Source organism: Kogia breviceps, chromosome 2 (assembly GCF_026419965.1).
Source record: "Kogia breviceps isolate mKogBre1 chromosome 2, mKogBre1 haplotype 1, whole genome shotgun sequence".
Classification (NCBI taxonomy): Eukaryota; Metazoa; Chordata; class Mammalia; order Artiodactyla; family Physeteridae; genus Kogia; species Kogia breviceps.
In genome coordinates, this window is record NC_081311.1 from 60,441,110 (window position 1) to 60,462,604 (window position 21,495).

The 21,495-nt window shown below is 39.8% G+C and overlaps 1 protein-coding gene across 18 annotated transcripts in view; it reads left to right on the forward strand.

Moving 5' to 3' along the window:
* USP54 (ubiquitin specific peptidase 54) overlaps window positions 1-21,495 on the forward strand; it is a 151,433-nt gene that overhangs the window by 52,374 nt on the left and 77,564 nt on the right. For 10 of the 18 annotated variants that reach the window (XR_010838929.1, XR_010838930.1, XR_010838934.1 and 7 more), the window contains exon 1: window positions 5,513-5,708. The exons of 4 other annotated variants lie outside the window; for them this stretch is intronic. The gene's annotated coding sequence lies outside the window, so the exon portion shown is untranslated. Of the gene's footprint in view, window positions 1-5,423; window positions 5,709-21,495 lie in introns of those variants that run through there. 4 more of the 18 variants (XM_059054190.2, XM_067025388.1, XR_010838933.1 and 1 more) reach the window with 3 other exon arrangements.

The following is a 21,495-nucleotide window of genomic DNA, read 5'->3' on the forward strand; positions in this document are numbered from 1 at the left end:
TTTAAGGTTCAGTTGAACATGGGGAAAAATTTAGCATGTGTGTTTGTTTGTTTATTTATTTATTTATTTATTTGGCTGCACCACGTGGCTTGCAGTATCTTAGTTCCCCAACCAGGGATTGAACCCAGGCCCTGGCAGTGGAAGCATGGAGTCCTAACCACTGGACCACCAGGGAATTCCCCTAGCATGTATATCTTAATACATTATTAGTAACTCTACCCCAAATCAGTTATAATTTGCTGAATTGTGGTAGAAATCTCAGAGGCTTTCACTACAGCTAGAGAAGACCAGAGACGATTTAGGATAAATATTGCCACAAATGTAAATTACTCTGCTGACAGCTTAGCACAACTGTAGACTCGATTTGGTTCTTGTGAAACCTCTTAAGGAGAGTTTTTGCCTTTAGAATCTTCTGAGTTAACGCGCATAATTATTTCAGTGACATAGCAAGGTGTTATCAGAACTGGGAGCAAATTGCTCTTCAGTTTATTCCCAATTTTAGTTTGTGGCCATCCTGAATTTTTGGCACAGTCACCACTGTCCTTTAGTCCTCTCATTATGTGCCTGCCCTAAATCTTCACAGATTTGGAGTAAGAGCACTAGAAGAAAGAGCTCTAGAAGTGGATTTGGGGTCTGAGGGTTTGAAGAGGTTTAGGATAAGAGCTAAAGAATAGAGAAGGTAAAAATGAGAAAAATATAAGATTAGGGGTCAGACATGGTTTCAGAAAATTGGAGGGAGAGTGTTAATGTAGAAGCAGCATAACTGGGCCTCAATGTCCTCTACTTACAGGGAGTAGTAAGTTCAAGCTATGTGTGGTCTCATGAGATTACTTGGACAGGGTCTGTCTGAACTTAGTCTGTTCTGGAGTCTATAGTACAGGAATAGGCTAGCAACATAATTTTTACTTGCACTCTATTTTATCTTCCCCTCACCCCCCCAACATTTTCTTCTTTCTTTCTTTTTTTTCCCTTAGGCATGTCTTTCTTCTTCCTTGATTTTGCCTTAAACTTGTAGGCTTAAGATTTAAAAGAGAATGAGAGGTTCGTGTTTTTAACCGCTTTCTATGAGACTAGTGATGCCGAAAACTTTGCCTCTGCACTCTGGTGCTGAATTGAATCTTGGAGACAGAGTTTTGGGTGAAGTAGAAAATAATAGCTTTATTGCTTTGTCAGGCAAAGGGGGACACAGAAGACTTGTGCTCTGAAAACTTTGTGTCCCAGTGTGGGGGAATTTGGTGAGGATTTTTTTTTTTTTTTTTTTGGACCATGCCACATAGCTTGTGGGATCTTAGTTCCCTGACCAGGGGTTGAACCTGGGCCCTCAGCAATGAAAGCAAAGATTCCTAACCACTGAATCACCAGGGAATTCCTGATGAGGAGTTTTACAGGAGTGGTTCAAGGGCAGGGTTGCTGATAAGGATCAGGGTGTGTGAAGGGCCTGCACTCCTTTAATCTGGCCTCAGGTGGTTTCCTGATGAGCTTCTGGAGGTTATCAAACTGTGACCTTCTCTGGAATAAAGAATTCTAATATCTCCCATTTGTTGGGGATTTTAGTTCTGTTATGACATAGTGCTATTTCAAATAATTTTGGGGATAATGCAAGATGTAATTAAATATATGAATTTAAATGATAGTGATATTATGACATTAGAAACTCAAATAAGTGGCCCCTTGACTGCCTTTCCTCTTTTTTCAGAGTCCATTTGTGTGAGAAATACACAGAAATGTTTTTGGATGGTTTGTTGCTTAGGTCTGTGGTTAACAGCCAGAGTTTATCCGAAGTGTGTCCTTAGGATCATAACTGTTTTTTTTTTTTTTTTCTTCTCTCTTCCTTTTTTCCATTATACCTCTTCTTAGTAATGGGTACTTGAGTAAAATAATCAGCTGTTCAAGGTACATATGCTATTTACTAACACTAAATAAATCTCAGAATATAAACTAGGTACAAATTAGCTATATAGTTTTTATTGTTTTCCATGGACTTTCCAGTATATTCTTTTTTTTTTTTTTTTTTTTTTTTGTGGTACGCGGGCCTCTCACTGTTGTGGCCTCTCCCATTGTGGAGCACAGGCTCTGGATGGGCAGGCTCAGCAGCCATGGCTCACAGGCCCGGCCGCTCCGCGGCATATGGGATCCTCCCAGTCCAGGGTACGAACCTGTGTCCCCTGCATTGGCAGGTGGACTCTCAACCACTGTGCCACCAGGGAAGCCCCTTGAAGCACAGTTTTACAAAGTACTGTTGTTATTGAACCGAACTTGAGTTCACATGCTTGGAGCCCAGGAAAGCCAATCTGGTGATACCAGGTTGTGGTGAAGCAAAGCACAGCATTTACTGCAGGGTGCCAAGCAAAGAGAACAGTCAGCTTGTGCTCAAAAGACCTGAACTCCCCAGTGACTTTCAGGGAAGCTTTATTTATCTAAAGTTTTTTTGATGTGGACCATTTTTAAAGTCTTTATTGAATTTGTTACAAGATTGCTTCTATTTTATATTTTAGTTTTTTGGCTATGAGGCATGTGGGATCTTAGCTCCCTCACCAGGGATCGAACCCACACCCCCTGCATTGGAAGGCGAAGTCTTAACTTGCTGGACCACCAGGGAAGTCCCAGGGAAGGGTTTTTTTATTTTTTTTTTATTTTTATTTATTTATTTATTTTTTTAAACATCTTTATTGGAGTATAATTGTTTTACAATAGTGTGTTAGTTTTTCCTTTACAACAAACTGAATCAGTTATACATATACATATGTTCCCATATCTCTTCCCTCTTGCATCACCCTCTCTCCCACCCTCAGGGAAGGGTTTTTTAAAGGCAACATTATGGGTGAGGGTTGCAGGGTGCCTCATCCACTCATGGACATTCTTCTGATTGGTTGATGGTGAAGTAACAGGGTAATGTTCCTGGAATCTCAGTCATCTATCTTCTGGTTCCAGATAGTCTGGGGTCTAGTGCTTGTGGTTAGATGTAGTCACCATTCTCTACATGGGAGGGCAGGGGTCTTAGTTTCTGCAGAACAGCTCGAAGATATGCATCAGATTGTTATCAGTATCCCTTCAGGAGGAACCTGGAGTCCTGTGACTAATCTAGTCATTGATTGCATGAGGCTGCTCTTTGGAACTCAGGGAAGGCCTAGGAGACTAAAGCCTTTTGTCTACAACCAAGAAACTGAGACATGGAGTGGCTTTTGTACCTGGGAAGGCTCTGCAGGCTCCTGCTCAGCTTCACTGTTGTAACCAGTGGCATCCAACTTCAGGATCCCTGAACATTTAAAAATGACATCTAAACCCATATATGTTAGTCTCCCTCTTTGTTTGGGAACCCTTGACTGAAACTACCCATCTTGGCTAGGCAGGATGATAACTGCTTGCCTGCATTGTCTCACAATAGGAGGTCCTGAAGAAGAACATGGTTCTGCCGTGGAAAACTAACGGGGAGAATTTGGGAGGAGCTGAAAGGAGGGAGGACACTCCAGCCCATAGTATGTCTTATAAAACTAACCTGGAAAAATTTGGGAGGGGCCAGAAGGAGGAGGGAGGAGACAATGTGTCCTGGCAACCTCCCATAAACCTTCACGATGAAATCCATTTTAGCTGAGACATGCCTGTGCCACCAGGAAGGACCCTGAGTCAGACAGAATATGGGCCAAGCAAGATGATTGGCCACCTGGAAACTGATCCCCTTACTAGAAAACCTGAGACTGTGAACCACAGGGCAGAGGAGTTCTCCTAGGTTCCCTTACCCTGTTGCTGTCTGCTTGGGCACCCCTTCCCAGTAAGTCTTTTGCTTTTGTCAGTATGTGTGTCTCCTAGGATTAATTTCAGAGTGTTAGACAAGAGCCCACTCTGGAGCCCTGGAAGTGGTCCCCCTTGCAACATCTTGACCTAGCAATCATGCCCACAAAAACACTCCTACAAGCAATCTGGCACTCATCTAGCACAAAGCTGTAGTTACTCAATTTATTTTGGGTTGAGATGCCTAGTGGTTGACACAGGGTTCTCTTTATATGAGACAGAATCTCCGATGCAGTTTTGAAAAGGAAATAAGAAATGTCCAAAAATAACTTACACAAGGCAGAATGTGAGTATGTAGGAGAGTTTTGCATGAAGTATTTTCTGAAGGGCTACAATAGAGATTACAGTTCATTAGGGTGAGATTTCCTTGTGGATCACCTCCCTTGCCTGGCTGAGATGAGAAGTCATGTTATCTAGTTGCTTTGTAACCAGGGTTGAAGCTCTGTAACTCTGCCCCAGTATTCTTAGTTTTATTTGATTAGTTCCACAAGGAATATATAACCATCTCTTAAGGACTTGATTGGAGAGCTTGACCTTGATATTTGTACACTCTTTTTTTGTATTTAGCACTGATGGTAGAAATCCTGTGTTTCACATTTTGAAATGACACTAACATCTCCAACCCCCCACGAAGCACTAGGAGACCTGAATTAGAATGCTAATGGCTAGCAAAAGAAAAGCAATTGTTTCTTTTTTTCTTGCTTGCTTTTTTTTTTTTTTTTTAATTTGGGCACTTCCCTTGGTGTGAAAGGACTACTTTAGACTAGTATATTGTTAAAATGTAAGAGCTTAATTAGTTTTGGGTAGTGCCTGCTTTTGTTTAATTTTGCCAATAAATCTTAATTAAATCTTAAAAAAAAATCAACCCATACATTTTCTCTCAACCTATAGACATATAACAGAACTTCCTATTCGGCAAGGATTCTGCTGATGAGCTTTTCATCAGTATGCTTATAAAACAACTCCTTTCAATAAAGCTGTTTTATAACAGGGAGTAGTACATGGAAGGGTGTGGGTTGGTCCTCTGGGGCCTTTGTGCCCTGCCTGCAAATGTGAGTTCTGGGTGGAATGATCACATGTTTGGGGGTAGGACTCTGCCTGCTGTTTGTTCTTGGTGATATAATTTGGCCCCTTCCCTGAGAGAAGGGGGGAGATTTTTCACTGTCCTCGCCTTTCAGGTTGGGAATCTTTGAGAGTCCAAGCTTTTAAAAATTGATTCCTGAATCCAACCTCTCAGTTTACACAGTAATTTTCTTTGAGAGTGTGTCTTGTTTAAGATAGTTGGAAGAGTTTTGCCTCTTAAAATGATTTAATTCAATTTAAGTCTAGACAGTCTTGGAATTATGAATTAAGGATTCAAACAACGACATTGTTTTGGTTTTCTCAAAAGCACTATGAAGGCGTCTTCAAGTGCTCCTTTTGACTTAGTGCAAAGGACTTATTTAGTGCTGGCCCTCCATTTGAAAGCAGCTGCCACTCCACAAACCTTATTGTTATACTGCTGACCTCTGTCATCAGGAATGCTCTGGGAGGAAACAGACTCCTAAATGTTTTTCTTAAGCCTCTATGAAGTTTGTGATATGTCCTTTCAAGTTACTTTTGGTTAGTTTCTTAAGTTTACTTTGTGTTTCCTTGGAAGTTCCATGTTTTTAGCTTTATCATGAATTGTCAGTGCTGAGTTCCTGGTAGGTGGTAAAAAGAATTGCCCTTTCCCTGTTACTCTGTTCTGCGGGAAGCCTTTGTGGTTTAAATTCACAGTTTCCCATTGTTGCTAGCTTCAGTTGTCTCCTCCCTCCATACCCTTCCCTCCCCAGAACTCTAGCTCTTCCCTTTCCCCTCCCCGTTCCTGTATCACTGGTCCCACAGATGCCCTTGTGATTGCTGGTGGCCTTTTGCTGGAGGTTTGAGTGTGCTCTCTGGTAAGTACGTGCTTATGGTAAAACTGGGTGTGTGGCGGGATGTAGGGAACTGGTCAGTCTTTGTGAAGTGTTGCTTTTAACGGGCAAAGTTTAAACCTTGAAAGTGAGGTTAACTTCTTAACTTTCAGAAGGCTTCTTTAATGCTGACTGTTGTTTCTGTTCTTACCTCCTCTTATTCAATTATTAAGGCTGTGGAAAGTTGATTTTTATTATTGGTTTAAAAACCCATTCTCATAATTTTCTTGAGCTCATAAAATTAAAGGCAAGGGTTGTGGGTTTAGTATTTTAAATTTCCTTCAGATAGAAGGTTATTTGTGATTTCTTTATACGTATTTTCAGTATTAACATACTGATAAAAGAAATAATGAAGAGGTCTTATTTTGTGGCTAAGCTGGAAAGTAGCATTTATTTCCGGAATTGGAATAATTCTTTTTTCTTCTCAGCAAATGTTGGCAAAATTCACTAAGATTTTGGCAATATATTGTCAATTCTGGGAAATGGTTTGCTGAGTACTTGAGGATAACAGATGGTTCTGGGAATTACTTTTGGGAAGTTAGATTTGTTCATTAGCACCTTCTCTCTTGAGATGTGAGATCTATAAACCTTTTGAAAGTAAAATATTTAATATTTGGTGTTCAGCTTAAGTCAAATATCACTTTCATAATGGGCTTTCTATTTCCTTGGATTATACGTTTTGATCCTCAAGTAAGAAACAGTGTGTGTGTGTGTCTCTGTGTGTGTGTGTGTGTGTGTGTGTGTGTGTATGTGTTGACACTGAATGGATGATATTCTGGTATTTCAAGCAGTTATAAAGTTGTAAGCCTTGGGTTCTTCAGAAGTATGCTAATTAAGTCATTTTTATGGTGGATGATGTGAGGGAAAACTTGTTTGTGGTATTTCATTGCAGTTCAATTGAATCACTTATTCAAGTGATGGGTACACTTGTATAATAATGAATTCCTGAACTCTACTACCATGTGGCAAGTGCTAGTTTCTATGCTAAGTGCTTTGCATTTACTTCTAATTCCCAGTATGACCTTGTCAGATAGGTAGTATTATCCCTTTGGGAAACAGTCATGCATAGGTAGAACATGGGTTTTTCTTTTCTGGAAAATGAGGGAAATAATCCCTACTTGGTAGATTAATTGTGAGAATTAAAGGACGTACAATGTGTCTGGTGCCTAGCATAGAGTTGGTGTTCACTAAGTGGTGGCTACTGTTATTATAATTTTACAACTGAAAGAGCTGGGGGGTAAGTACTTTGCTTAAGGTCTCTCAGTTGTCAGAAGTAGAGGTGGGATTCGAACTGGCTCAAAACCAGGAGTCTGGCAGCATGTTTTTGTATTGGAAGGCTTTTAGAGTAGATTTCAGTGGATCCCTGCCCATCCCTCCACTTCTGCCCCCAGAGAGGAGAGGTTCTTGATATATGCCTTTCTTTCCTTTGTATCCTCTGTCACCTTCCCAGTCATGTGCTTGGTCTCTCACACTGGAGTTGCTTGTGCCATTCAGTGCCAGTGTTCTCCTAGCAGAAATGAGTCAAGCCAGTGCCGTCAGTGGCTTTTGATAGAGCCATCATGCTTTCATTATTGTTTGTGCTGAAATAATTCGGGTAGTGGTATGTTTATTTTTTAAAAAAATTTTTTAGTTTTTTAAATTGTAAACTTTTTTTTAAGTGGTATGTTTATAATGATTAATAAATACTGCCTGATTGCAATCGAGCATTTAAGTTAAGAAAAATCTTAGGGTTTAAAAAATTAGGAAAAAACTCTCTAGTTCTAAGTTACTGAACTAGAGGATAATATAAGGCAACTTTATGGAACTCATAGTTATCATTTTGCTATCCTGGGGCCTAATGTATTCACTATGGACTTTTGTCCCTTTATCTACCACAGTTACTAGTTTGGTGCTACTAGCAGTATGTTTTTTGTTTGTTTGTTTTTTTTAAAATAAGTTTATTTATTTAATTTTTGGCTGTGTTGGGTCTTCGTTTCTGTGCGAGGGCTTTCTCTAGTTGCGGCGAGCTGGGGCCATTCTTAATCGGGGTGCGTGGGCCTCCCACTGTCACAGCCTCTCCTGTGGCGGAGCACAGGCTCCAGACGCACAGGCTCAGTAGTTGTGGCTCACGGGCCCAGTTGCTCCGCGGCATGTGGGATCTTCCCAGACCAAGACTCAAACCTGTGTCCCCTGCATTGGCAGGCAGATTCTCAACCACTGCACCACCAGGGAAGCCCTACTAGCAGTATGTTGAGGAAGAATGTTGTGTTTGTCCTACTGGCTATTAGGTAGAGTATTTTTCTTCCATAGACCTTTGGGAAAGAGAAGGTATGATTTAGGTATGATATGATTTAGGCAGTAGATTCAGGGAAGAAATAAAGAGATGACTGGTTATACTTATAACTGAGTTATCTCTAAATTGAAAAATGTATTTCAAAAAACTTAGTTCTTCATTTATTGTTTTATTTAACAAGTATTGAACATTCTTTTATTTAACAAGTATTCTTTTATTTAACAAGTGTAAGGCAATGTAACTTTCTGCTTTCTATTCTAATAAAGTACTTGTGTGTTGATTAAGAACTGATTAACAAAATGTTCCTGGGAGGAAGAGATTAAATCCCAATTGGTAGGGGACAGTATTTTAAAAATCTTTTGGGAAATGAATTAAATATAAATGACTACTCCTTCCTAATAGGGTGTGACTATCATTAGTCTTTATTACTATAAGTTGTCAGCAGGATGGCTTCTTCAAACAGGTTTGCTGAGTGGAATGGATTATTAGTATTAGGAAATACTGGGAAGATGGGGCTGGGGGAAGGGTAATACAGATGACCCTTGAACAACAGGGACTGGAACTGCAAAGGTCCACTTCTATGCAGGTTTTCTTCAATAAATATACATATTCCTTATTGAGCAAAATGCTGGGTGTATACATAGAACAACTCATTTTTTTGTGTTTTAAGTGTATTTTGTCACTGAAGTTTTCTTGAGCTAAATGGTAATTGATCAGAGATTGCTTTTGGCACCATTTTATAGATAGGATTAGAAGGGGGAGAATAGTTTGGAAGTTACCACAGTAGTCGAGGTGAATTGTATTGAAAATGCAGTATTTTTAGAATACATTTTCCCTCATTTTGATATGGCTTTTGGTTTGTGCTATCAATTATAGTTTAATCTCATTGAATTTTTACAGTAAGTGTGTGTGTATGTGGTGTGTGTGTGTGTGTGTGTAAGAGAGAGAGGGAGAAGGAAAGAGAGAGGATGTGTGCAAGGGATGCAGTTATCATAATCATAGCTACTATTTATGGAGCTCCTATTTTGTACCTGGTCCTAAGTGTTATAATTTTGTTGCAGTACTCTCAATAAATCACATTTATTACATGTAGTAAATGACCTGAAAGTGATGGAGCAGGATTGGAATTTAGATTCATTTTATCCTGCTTTTTCATAATTATCATCAAAACATTTATGCCTCATTTACTAGATACTGGGCTAATTTTATATATATATATAAAATATATATACACATATATGTATGTATACACACACACTATTTCATTTAACTTTCGTAAGAGTCGTATGAGAGACATATATATCTTTTAAAATTCCATTTTATTGATGAGGTACCTGAGACTTCAATAATTGATTCAATAAGTTGGTCAAGATAACACAGTTGTTAGGTGGTAGGGTCCAAACCTGTTCTACCATGTGAATTCTAGGTCTCTAAGTTTTATTTTTGTTTATTTATTTAAAAAATTTATTTATTTAATATATTTATTTTTGGCTATGTTGTGTCTTTGTTGCTGGGCGCAGGCTTTCTCTAGTTGTGTGCGGGGGCTACTGTTCCTTGTGGTGCGCGGGTTTCTTATTGTGGTGGCTTCTCTTGTTGCAGAGCGCGGGCTCTAGGCCCGTGGACTTCAGTAGTTGTGGCTCACAGGCTCAGTGGTTGTAGCTCATGGGCTCTAGTGCACAGGCTCAGTAGTTGTGGCACATGGGCTTAGTTGCTCCACGGCCTGTGGGATCTTCGCAGACCAGGGCTCGAACCCGTTTCCCCTGCATTGGCAGTAGGATTTTTAACCACTGTGCCACCAGGGAAGCCCGGTCCCTAAGTTTTATAATTCACATTGTGTTCCCTGGGAATGGTGCCTCCTGGATCTCTACTGGATCTACTGGATCATGGTGTTTCCTGAGGTTGCATAATGTGGTTGGCCCTGCAAAGGCTTCACTTTTTTTTTTTTTTTTTTTTTTTTTTTTTTTGCGGTACGAGGGCCTCTCACTGCTGTGGCCTCTCCCGTTGCAGAGCACAGGCTTTGGACACGCAGGCTCAGCGGCCATGGCTCACGGGCCCAGCCGCTCCGCTGCATGTGGGATCTTCCCGGACTGGGGCACGATCCCGTGTCCCCTGCATCGGCAGGTGGACTCTCAACCACTGCGCCACCAGGGAAGCCCTGGACTTCTTAATTATGACATGTAGACTCTTGATTGTGGCATGTGAGCTCTTAGTTGTGGCATGTGGACTTCTTAGTTGTGGCTTGCATCCGGGATCTAGTTCCGCCACCAGGGATCAAACTGGACCCCCCATGCATTGGGAGCACAGAGTCTTACTCACTGGACCACCAGGGAAGTCCCCAAATGTCATTTCTTAGTCATTACATTTATCACTTAATAGCAAAGTGAAACATGTCTTCTTGGTTTTTTTTCTTTTTTTTTTCCAGCAGCTTTTGGACATATTTATTGTAAATGACAGTTTTCTAAGCTCTTAAAAAAAGAAAAAATATAAGGCTTTCTGTCCTTTATCAGCATACAGGTTTTCTTGTTGTACATGATGTAATAATTTGAAGCTGCCAAAGTCCAACCCTCAGGAAATTGTTTGAGTTGAGTAACTATTCATTGGGGAGTTTATGATAACCAGCCCATAAATCAACAAATAACGTGGCCTTTTTTATGGTTATAGATGTTATCTCTTTTTATTTTTAAGCTTGAATCAGAGCAAATATTGATTGAGTTGATACAGTCTTCATTAGAAAAAACCATCTGTGATATCTCAAGCTAGATATGGAGATTTGGAGAACTCTTATTTAAGGAGAGTCAGAGTTTATCAAAATGTTGGAATTGGCTGTTCTAGGTACTTATCCCTTCAAACGAGAAGTTTTCTCTTTAAATTAAACTTTCAGAGATTCAGTGCCTATTATATTCAACTTCTGTGTGGAATAAAAAGATACCCTTAAGGAATATGTGAGGTACTCCATGTACACAAATAACTGTAATATGGGGGAGGATGGGAATGCTTATCTTGGAGTGGAGGATGAGTGAGGGGCACTTAATAGGTGCTCAGTAAAATGTCTGATGAATAAATGAGTGAGTAGAGGATGTAGCTGGAAAATGGTGGTAAGGTCTAATGATTCTCAAACTTTGTGTAGGTGCCAGACATATTTAATTCAATCTTATAAATTAGTAGTTAATTTTACTAGCAGACTATGCAAATATAAAAATATGCAATAAAAAAAGCACAATCACGGACTTCCCTCGTGGCTCAATGGTTAAGAATCTGCCTGCCAACGCAGGAGACATGGGTTTGAGCCCTGGTCCGGGAAGATCCCACATCCTGTGGAGAAACTTAAGCTCGTGCGTTACAACTACTGAGCTCACATGCCACAACTACTGAAGTCCGTGCGCCTAGAGCCCGTGCTCCGCAACAAGGGAAGCCACTGCAATGAGAAGCCTGAGCACCACAATGAAGAGTAGCCCCTGCTCGCCCCAACTAGGCACGCACCAACAAAGATCCAACACAGCCAAAAATAAATAAATAAATTTTTTTTTTTTTTTTTTTTTTGTGGTACTTGGGCCTCTCACTGCTGTGGCCTCTCCCATTGCGGAGCGCAGGCTCCGGACGCACAGGCCCAGCGGCCATGGCCCACGGGCCCAGCCGCTCCGCGGCACGCGGGATCCTCCTGGACCGGGGCACGAACCCGTGCCCCCTGCATCGGCAGGCGGACTCCCAACCACTGCGCCACCAGGGAAGCCCATAAATAAATTTTTAAAAAAAGAAAGCATAGTCATGAACATGAGTCAATAAGAAAAAAAACCTGTCAAAATAGGTCCTGTTGACTGCTTTGGGGTTGTTTTCTTTTTTTTTTTTTTTTTTTGTAGAAAAGAATAGCTTTATTGCTTTGCCAGGCAAAGGGGGACACAGTGGGTTCCTGCTCCCCCAAAACTGTTTGTCCCTGCTTTTTTTCTTTTTTTAAGTTTATTCTTTGTTCATGTTTTTGCCCTGTAAGCAGTGGAATAAGTGGACAAGAAAAAATTATGGGAGAGAAACTTGTGAAAACTCCCATCTATTAATTTCTCCCCTTGTGAATTATAAAAATACCATTTTTCTCTAGCTAAAAGAATACCCATCTCTGGAAGCCATTGAAAAGGGGAGTGTCATGGTATTTTAGGAGTCCTCTGGTAGTCACATATATAGGAATGGAGAACTGTCAAAGAGTCAGAATGTGGTCCAGTAGTCCACAGGGGAGATGATCTGGACCTTAGCAGCAGCAGCAATGAAAATAGAATGAAAGGAAATAGAAATCCACATCTGGCCCCCTGTTTCTAAATAGGAAGTAGTTACCAATTATTAAACAGCTTTCATATTATTAGAATATTAGGTGTCTCCGGAGCACAGGCTCCGGACGCGCAGGCCCAGCGGCCGTGGCTCACGGGCCCAGCCGCTCCGCAGCACGTGGGATCCTCCCGGACCGGGACACGAACCCGCGTCACCTGCATCGGCAGGCGGACTCCCAACCACTGCGCCACCAGGGAAGCCCCCACCATTGTTCTTTATTGAGGATCCTATCTAGGATCTCACATTGCATTTTAGGCTTTTTTCCTCCTTAGTCTCCTAGGTTCTGCAAACGTTTCTCAGTCTTTCTTTGTCTTTTATAACTTTGACATTTTTGGAAGGTATTAGTCAATTATTTTGTCAAATATTCCTCAATTTGGATTTGTCTGATTTTCTTTTTTTCCCTCTTGGTTGAACTGAGATTATATGGTTTAGGCAAGAATGTCAAGAAATGTGTTCTCAGTGCATTATTACCATGGGATTCATGATGTCAATATGTATTATTGCTCGTGATGTTTGACTTGATCACTTGGTTAAGGGGTTTTCTGCCTCGTTTCTCTACAGTAAAGTTACTATCTTTCTCTTTGTGGTTAATAAATGTCTTGGTGGAGATACTTTGATACTATCATTTGCATGAATGTCATGGAAGTCTCTACGAATAGAATTAGTAGTATTACTTAGAGACCTCATTGAACTTCATTTAATGATTATGAAATTAATTCCCTTAAGGGAGCTATCCCTTTCTAAGATACCTGCACCTTACTCCTGGTTTCATCAAAGGACCTTCAGGTTCTGCAGGAATAAATCCTTTCTAGTCAGTATTGGTCTCAGTTACACTCATATCCCATTCATAAAGAAGTCTCCAATGCTAATAAGCTATAGATCTCTGAACCTCCTTTACCCCACTGTCTCTTAGGGTGACAGGCTCTTCCTGTGGCCCCGTGTCCTTCCAGGCCTCATTTCTCTTTACAGTTAAGCCAGTTTCATTTCGCAAACATTTGAATGACTACTTAGGGTTTTATCAGACACAGAGGCTAAGAGAAGCTGACTTCGTTGGTGAGGAATATAGTAGTAGATAATTAGGGCGGCTACATCTATAGCCTGGTTTAATACTTTGCCCTGAGAAAAATGGCAGCACATTATGATGCATTGTGTATACTTGTTGTGAAGTAATCATTCTGTGTATTTCATTAATATAGAGAAATGTTTTTTTCTAGAGGTCTTCATTTTCTAGAGCTGTACCTCTAATACTGGCAGTCTTGAGCCATGATCTTTTAAATTTAGCCCTGCCATTTCTACTCTGTCAACTGTGTGCGTATCCCTAGTAGAATTATTACAGTCAGCCCAAGAATGAAAAATTCAAATATACACCAAAGAGTACAATTTAGATCTATTTAGTGCTAACAAAATTTATATAACACATAATGTATTAGATGGCTTTGATTAGTAAAATATAAATTTATTAGTATTACCAAATTTCAAGTAGATTTTTGAATAATATATTTTCTCAAGTAACATATACTATAAAAGCTCAGTTTCTGTAATATGATTCAGAGTCTCTGGGACCTGGAGCTTACATAATTCAGTGGGCCCACTTTAAGGGAAACATTTTGTAAAAAAAAGAAAAGTAGATATTGGGCCTGAGGGCCTGTGCAAGAAAGGGGCCCTAAAGCTTAATCTTCATGGTTTCTTTTTTTTTTTTTTTTTTTTCTTAATTCTACCCCACCTTGCCCTTGCCTTTCACGTATGGTGCCTCTCCCTTCCCAAGGAATTGCTTTTACTAATATCATTTCCTGTCACAATTCACGGTTTCTTCTTAAGTTTGCCTCTGGATGTGGGGGTCTGCAAAAAGTTTGGGACCCACTGTTTTCCGTCATTTCACACATGGGAAAGGTTTTTTAGCCTGCTCACAGGAAGTTAGTGTGTTCAGATTGGGAACAATGTGGGACATACAATTTAGTAACTCTACTACATAAAGAAATAGGTAATAGGTGATAAGGTGACATGCTTCTTTCCCAATTTTGGCTTCTAAGCTTCCTAGAAGTTTACCTGATGTTAGAGACAACAAGGTGATGCAGGCTGTTTTGACTTAGTAAAGCCCAGGAGCTAGGTCGTAATGATGATTAAATAAGTATAAAGTAGATTAAAGATTAAATAAATATAAGTATTTATGTTCACATTTTTTATTTCTTCATGATTCAGACTTGGTAGGTTGTATATTTCTATATTTTAATTTATTTCTTCTAGATTATTCAGTTTGTTGGTGTATAATTGTCCACTGTAGTTTCTTATGATCCTTTGTATTTCTCTGTTATCAGTTGTAATTTCTCCTTTTTAATTTCTGATATTTATATGAACCTTCTCTCTCTTTTTTCTTAGTCTAGTTAAAGATTTGTCAATTTTATTTATATTTTCAAAAACCCAGCTTTTAGTTTCATTGGTCTTTTCTGTTGCCTTTCTAGTATGTGTTAATCAACTTGATATGGGAATCCCTTCACACAATGTATTCGTATATAAAATCATCACATTGTACACTAAATATATTACAGTTTTATCAATTATACCTCAATAAAGTTGGGAAAAAAGGAATTTATGAAGAAGCTTATTCAGAGTCTATTCAGCAATAGTAAAATATAGGTTGCTGTATCTTCAGAGTTGAGAGCAACACAGCAATAAGATTCTTATATGCTCTTTCTCCTTCTTCCATCTTTGATTGAATATTCCATTGTGTTTGCAGTTGGCTGGAAACTAATAAATGTGGATAAAGATAATGATACATTTTCTGCAAAGAGTTTGGGAATAACTAGCTGCCAAATAGCCTACTACCTGTTAGTTTGTTGTAGTCTAGGACTATTCTCTGCAGGATGCTGTGTGCCTGCCCTTTGGTTGCTACTGTTACAAAGGCAAAATCAATCAGATAGGAGTATTAGATAATGGACTATGGAGCCATTTTAATTTAAATTTGAATAAATTTGCATCTAGCATTAGTTACCAATATCAGGTGGTGGTTGTTTTTAATCATCATCTAATTGGCTGACATGAAAACTAAGCAAGATTCTGTATTGAAAACTGTATATGGGGCTTCCCTGGTGGCACAGTGGTTAAGAATCCGCCTGCCAATGCAGGGCACACGGGTTTGATCCCTGGTCCTGGAAGATCCCACATGCTGTGGAGCAACTAAGGCTGTGTGGCACAACTACTGAGCATGCGCTCTAGAGCCCATGAGCCACAACTACTGAGCCTACGTGCCACAAGTACTGAAGCCCACACGCCTAGAGCCTGTGCTCCGCAACAAGAGAAGCCACCACAATGAGAAGCCCGCACACTGCAATGAAGTGTAGCCCTGGCTATCTGCAACTATAGAAAGCCCTTGCTCAGCAACGACGACCCAAAGCAGCCATAAATAAATAAATTAAAAAACAACAACAACACACAAACTGTATATGGACAACTTCTTTGGAACAGATTGCCACTAAACAAATAATGCAATGCTCACCAAGTTTGTTTAGCTTTGGGTTTTTGGGGGGTTTTTTGCGGTACGCGGGCCTCGCACTGCCGTGACCTCTCCCGTTGCGGACCACAGGCTCCGGACGCGCAGGCTCAGCGGCCATGGCTCACGGGCCTAGCCGCTCCGGGGCATGTGGGATCTTCCTGGACCGGGACGCGATCCTGTGTCCCCGGCATCAGCAGGCAGACTCTCAACCACTGCGCCACCAGGGAAACCCTAGTTGGGTTTTTTGTTCGTTTTTTTAAACTAAGTATCTAAGAATATGCTCAGATGCATTTATACAGAACTACCTCACTAGGATCTCATCTGCCCAAAGCTGTGTGATATCCCTTAAAATGTTTATATTGACAGTGAAGAAAGCCTGAAGTTTAACTGAGTCACATTAATATTAGAATATCTTGCTTTAAAAGATTAAGTAATTATGGAAAGGTTATGTATATGTATATATGTACACATACATACATACACACATATATATTTAGAATCATGCTTTTTAGTTAGAATCACAATTTATAAATAGAAAGATAGATTATATGGCAAATAAAATAAACTACAGTGAACTCCTATGTAATGTATCCCACAATAACAGATATTTGTATAAAACACAATAACAGATATTTGTATATAACACAATTGGCTTCTGGCCTACATCCATTCTCTATTCTCAGACGGGATGGAGGGGAACAGGGAGAAGGGAAGGACCCTAGAAACAATGGTCTGATAGAAACATTAATTTCCCTTAAAATTATAGAAAATTTATATAGGAATTCAGAAATGGGGGAGATCCCTTCAGGCTTGGTGTAGTCAAGGAGTGTTTTACAAAGGTTTTTACAAAGAGGCTGGGTTACCTATAGAGGGGAAGTAGGATACTGAGCATCCCAAGTAGGTAAAACTATTAATAAGATCACAGAAATGGGAAAACTCTTTGGGGAGAAGTCTTTTTGTTTTCTTTTTATAAATTTATTTATTTTATTTATTTATTTTTGGCTGCATTGGGTCTTTGCTGCTGTGCACGGGTTTTCTCTAGTTGCAGCGAGCAGGGGCTACTCTTCATTGTGGCGCACGGGCTTCTTGTTGTGGTGGCTTCTTGTGGAGCACACGCTTTAGGCACACAGGCTTCAGTAGTTGTGGCACACGGGCTTAGTTGTTCCGTGGCATGTGGGATCTTCCTGGACCAGGGCTCGAACCCGTGTCCCCTGCATTGGCAGGCGGATTCTTAACCACTGTGCCACAAGTGAAGCCCTGGGGGGAGAAGTTTTATGTAGTGAGATAAAAAGAGATAAATATAAAATATAAATTAAGGTCAGATTATGTTATTAAGAATCAGACTGAGAAGTTTGGACATTGTTCTTCAGGAGGGACCTGGGAAAGGTTTTTGTTTTTTTAATTGACACTTTAAAATATGCTTTAAAAAGTGTTTTTTAGAATCTTTGGTAGTCTATATAAAATTACCAAAATATATATTAAAATACCACAATCTTGTTGGTATAGAGTTCTGAGTTTTGCTAGATGCATAGAGGTAGTATAACTACTAGCACAATCAAGATATGTAACAATTTAATCACCCTGGTACTGCCCCTTTGCAATCAACCCCTACTGTCACCCACAACTTCTGGAAACACTGGTCTATTGCCTTTTGAATTTTAATTTTGACTTTTCCAAGATGTCATAAAAGTGAAATCATATAGTAATATAGCCTTTTGAGTCTCATCATAGTACATTTGAGATTAATCCATATTTTTGTGTATGTCAGTATTCTTTCCTTTTTATTGTTGAGTTTAATGTATGTATGTACCATTTACTAGTTGAAGAACATTTGGCTTGTTTCCAGTTTTTGGTGATTATGTGTAAAGCCACTATAAACATTTGTGTAAAGAGTTTTATGTGGCATAAGCTTTCATTTCTTTTGGGTAAAATACCTAGGAATGGGATTGCTAGGTCAGATGGTAAAAATATATTTAACATTATATGTAATTGCCAACAGTGTCATTTTGCATTTCTATCAGCAATTTAGGAGACTTCCAGTCGCTCTGATACTTCCTTATTAGCCTTTGTTATTGTCAGGTTTTAAATATTTTTGGTTTTGTTTTTAGCTATTTTAGTAGGCATGTAGTGTGGTTTTAATTCCATTTCCCTAAAGACTACTAATATTGAATATCTTTTTATATGTTTATTTGCTATCTGTGTATTTTTTAAAAAATTTATTTATTTAATTTATTTATTTTTGGCTGTGTTAGGTCTTTGTTGCTGCACATGGGCTTCCTCTAGTTGCAGCGAGTGGGGGGGGCTACTCTATGTTGCGATGCGTGGGCTTCTCATTGGGGTGACTCTCTTGTGTAGCACAGGCTCTTGGCTCGTGGGTTTCAGTAGTTGTGGCTCGTGGGGTCAGTAGTTGTGGCTCGCAGGCTCTACAGCACAGACTCAGTAGTTGTGGCGCATGGGCTTAGTTGCTCCGTGGCATGTGGGATCTTCCCGGATCAGGGCACAAACCTGTGTCCCCTGCATTGGCAGGCAGATTCTCAACCACTGTGCCACCAGGGAAGTCCTGTGTATTTTCTTGAGTGAAGTATCTGTTCAAATCTTTTGTCCACTTAAGAGAAATCTATATTTTTTCTTATTAAGTTTAGAGTATTCTATGTATATTTTGGATACGAGTCATTTATCCAGTATGTGATTTGAAAATATTTTCTTTTCATCCTTGGGTTGTCTTTTCATTCTCTTAACAGTGTCTTTCAAAGAATAGTACCTCTTAATTATGATGAAGTCCAATTCTATAATTCTTTTTTTCTTTTATGGGTTGTGCTTTTGTTGTTCTATCTAAGGAATCTTTGCTTAACCAAAGGTCACAAAATTTTCATCTGTCTTCTTCTAGAATTTTTGTAGTTTTAGGTTTTCCATTTAGGACTATAATCCATTTTGAGTTATTTTTGTATGAGATATAAGGTATGGGTCAAGGTTCAGTTTTTTGAATATGTGTGTCCAGTTGTTCCAACATTATTTATTGAAAATACCATCCTTTCTCCATTGCATTGCCTTTGCACGTTTATTGAAAATCGGTTGACAGTATTTGTGTAGGCCTGTTTCTGGGCTCTCTATTTTGTTCCAGTGATGTATGTATTTGTCTTTTCACCAATACCACATGGTGTTGACCACTGAGTGTTCCAACATTTTTCTTCTGTTTCACAATTCATTTGGCTATTATAATTCCTTTGCCTCGGGACTTACCTGGTGGTCCAGTGGCTAAGACTCTGCACTTCCAATGTAGGGGGCCCGGTTTCGATCCCTGGTCAGAGAACTGGATCCCCCATGCTGCAACTAACTAAGAGTTCGCATGCTAACTAAAAAGATCCCGCATGCCACAACTAAAGATCCTGCATGCCGCAATTAAAAGATCCTGCATGCTGCAACTAAAGATCCTGCATGCTGCAACGAACATTCCATGTGCTGCAACTAAGACCCTATGCAGCCAAATAAATAAATATTAAAGAAAAATTAATTCCTTTGCCTCCATATAACTTTTAGAATCAGCTAGTCAATTTCTACCAAAAGAAATCTTGCTGGGATTTTGATTTGAAATTGCATTGAATCTATGGATCAGTTTGGAGTGAATTGACACCTTAACAAAACTGAGATGCCCAGTTTACAAACATGGCATGCCTATCCACTTACTTCAGTTTTGTAGTTTTCAGGATACAGATCATATATACATATATAATTACATTTATATCTAAGTATTTTATATTTTATGGTATTATTTTAAGTAGTAATTTGAAAGAATTTTAGTTTCCAATGTTCATTGCTAGTATATAGAAACACAAATGATTTTTTTAAAAAAATTGGACTTTGTATTCTGCGATCTTACTGACTTCACTTATTAGTTCTTAGAGTTTTTTTGGTAGGTTTCTTGGGATTTTCAAGGGTAGAACATCATTGTCTATAAAGACGGTTTTTATTTCTTCCATTATAATCTATGTTTTTTAAACTTCTTTTTCTTGCCTTATTAAACAGGCTAGGACTTTCAGTATGATATTGAATAGGGGTAGTAAGAGTAGACATCTTTGCTTTTGGGGGGACCTGAAAAGGTAGGAGTGATCCTACTGAAAACCTCTTTTGGCTGAGTAGCTGACATTGTTCTACTGCTAAGGAATGATTCAAACTTTCCACTTTTTTGTGTGAAATCACAAATAAGTAATGAGGTATGTTAAAGAGAAATATTAGTTTTAAAAAAACTAATTTATAAATGAATTGGAATAGCAAGAGACAGGAGGCCAGAAAGACTTTTGTATTGTAGTATTCTAAATGGGAGGTAATTGTGGTGTAAACTAGGTGATGACACTGGAAGTGAAAAAGAAGGATCAATGTAAGAGATTTTGAAGGGAGAATTGAAAAGCCTTTATGATGTGGATGGGGAAGGGGGAGAAGGATAGGAAGGAGTCAGAGACTACTGAGGTTTAGAACCTGGATAATTGGAGATGCAGATCTCTGGCGGCCTCGGCCTGCAGGGGCTTGAAGCAGGATTTTGGTTTCTGGCCAGAGATTGAAGTCAGGCCGTGGCAGTGAGAGTGCCGAATCCTAACCACTGGACCACCAGGGACCAGTGGCCAGTCACAAGGCCATGGCCTGTCAGCTGCGTAGAAATGAATTTCCACATAGAGATGGAAAGTAGTGAAACAAGTAAAGTGTTTATTAGGAAGAAAAAGAGTACGTGTGGATAGACACACAGGCAGGCTCAGAGAGAGTTGCACCCTTGTGTTATTTATTTATTTATTTATTTATTTATTTATTGCTGCGTTGGGTCTTCCTTGCTGCACATGGGCTTTCTCTACTTGCGGCAAGCGGGGGCTACTCTTCGTTGCGGTGAGTGGGCTTCTCATTGCGGTGGCTTCTCTTGTTGCAGAGCACGGGCTCTGTGGCACATGGGCTTCAGTAGTTGTAGTGCATAGGCTTCAGTAGTGGCTCACAGGCTCTAGAGTGCAGTCTCAGTAGTTGTGGCATACGGGCTTAGTTGCACTGCGGCACGTGGGATCTTCCCGGACCAGAGCTTGAACTTGTGTCCCCTGCATTGGTAGGCAGATTCTAAACTACTGTACCACGAGGGAAGCCCACCTTGTGGTAGTTTGAATCACTTATATGGGGCATTTCTTCCAAGTTTCCTTTGGCCAGTCATCTTGCTTTGCCTGGTTTTGAGTCCATATTTGGTATATGTCAGGGTCCTCCCATGTGTGCACACACATCTCTTAGCCAAGATGGATTCTAGTGAAGCGACCTATAGGTAGGTTGACCTCTCTTACTATGAGGTGATGCCCACTCCCTTTTGACCTCCAAAGAGCTTTTCTGTGCATGTATAGTCAGGAAGGTCTTCCTGACCTCAAGAAAGAGAACTATGTTGTCTCTATCTTTTATCTGGGCAGTGCTCAGCTCTTCTCTCGTGTCTGCTATTTTGGAGTATCTGTCCACAGGGGACAACTCCAGCTGCCCAGCCTGGGGCCCATCTATCTCCTGCCTCAATGCCATTAGTAAAATAAATAAATAAATAAATAAATACATTTTTAAAAATGGGGGATAAAGAGGAGGGACTGTTTTTGGGGGGAAGGCAGTGACTTCAGATTTGGACATGTTAAACTTGTTTTGAAAGTGGGACAATGTGCACATAGTTGGTAATTTGGTTTCAGAGTTCATAA